Source organism: Carlito syrichta, unplaced genomic scaffold (assembly GCF_000164805.1).
Source record: "Carlito syrichta isolate Samal-C Ts95f unplaced genomic scaffold, Tarsius_syrichta-2.0.1 Scaffold315401, whole genome shotgun sequence".
NCBI classification, from domain to species: Eukaryota; Metazoa; Chordata; class Mammalia; order Primates; family Tarsiidae; genus Carlito; species Carlito syrichta.
Window position 1 is genome coordinate 156,665 of NW_007259497.1, and position 1,595 is coordinate 158,259.

The window sequence follows — 1,595 nt, forward strand, 5'->3', positions numbered from 1 at the left end:
TTATGGTCAATTAAAGAGATCATGTTGTACCTGTAGATAATAAATACTGGATAAATAAAGGCTGTTAAATATGAGTTGAATGAATCTTCTCAATGACCATTCGAAAGGGGAATCTCTATTCCTTTCCTACTCCCCGTTTCTCTTTCTCAGGTTAAAGGCGAGAGAGGATTTAACCCCTTCCTCTCCTCTAGCAGTTAGTTTTGTTTCAGGTCTGCCGTCTCCGGCTTCTAGACATTACCCATGTTCCACATGTCGTCAATATTTTTAACATGTTTCCCAATGTATACATTTCTTGCGTACCTGTAGTCCGCTAGGGACTGGAAGAGAATCCTGAACACTGTGTCTCGCAGTAGCTTTTGAAGTGAATGAAACCTGGTATTTCGTAATCAGGACAGGATTAAAAATTCCAGAGCAAGAGTCCACAATAATTGAAACTCCTCAGGAAGAAGCTACGTTACTTTTAAGTTGGAGCATTTCAGCGTTGGAACATATGGGATGGTAATAATCCTGAAATTCATTACACTGTTGTTTACCCCATATAAAAAGAAATTTAATCCAGCACATTTTCTGAAGTCCAGAAAAAGTCTTTTTTCCCTTTTCTTTAACTGTGAAGTCAGAACGTCCCAAATGCTGTATCTCAAATATCTAAAACCTGACGCGATTGATGTTACAGATTAGATTTAGTAGTAAAACATGAACGGAACATTCAACGATTTGTACTCTGCAAATAAATTTACTTTCATCCCAGGCGGAAAAAATGCATGCCGACGAGGATGGGATTCGAACCCACGCGTGCAGAGCACAATGGATTAGCAGTCCATCGCCTTAACCACTCGGCCACCTCGTCCCTGAAACCTACGGCTTTCTGATTGGTATAGGGAGTAATGCAAGGGGATGTGACGCAATATTATGGAAGTCGCCATTTTGTACGGAAGCCAAGGTCCGAACACTTGTATAACAAGCAATCGAAGAAGATGGCCGCTCTCATGATGTGAAGGGTCTCCATTGTAGAATGGAAACAAAATTCGGCAGAAAATAAGATAAACCTGAAGGCAATAAAATTGGCATAGACGCTGGGAAAAGTTTAATTAAAGGAGTCAGAATTGGGGTTGGTCTGGAGCCTACGGGGCGGAGCCGACGCGTAAGCAGCTCTGCGCATGCGCCTCGGCTAGGCGGTTAGATTTGAATAGTCCACCGAGGCCGGCTGGGCGTTGTCAGGTGACGGCAAGAGGCGGCGGTGAGCTCCAAAAAAGTCTGAGCAGAATTTGTCAACCAGGTGGGCCGCGGCGGGTAAAGAGAATGACCCTTTCGTGCTGGGCTCCTGGGAAGGCTCTGGGTTTTGTCTGAGCGCTCTGAAGTTCCCGCGGTGGGAGATGGAGGACGCTCCCTCAACTGGGCGGCCTCCGAAAACGCGGGGCCGAGAGCAGACGGCTCTGCTCCGGGTGCTGGGCTCTTTCTTTCCTCAGGCAGGCCGCTCATGGGGCCGTCTTTCTCTTCCCTGATACGTCTCGGTGCACACCTGGGTCCCTCGGGCCAGCTCGGGCTGCTCGCGGTCGCTCACTGGGCGTCCTCCCCTGACCCCCGACCCCAGACCC

General features: G+C 47.8%; 1 non-coding gene across 1 annotated transcript; it reads right to left on the reverse strand.

Annotated features, from left to right (window-relative positions):
* Positions 1-765: 765 nt before the first annotated feature.
* Positions 766-847, reverse strand: TRNAS-GCU. The gene has a single exon. It is a non-coding gene; the product is annotated as a tRNA-Ser (tRNA).
* Between the last annotated feature and the right edge of the window lie 748 nt (positions 848-1,595).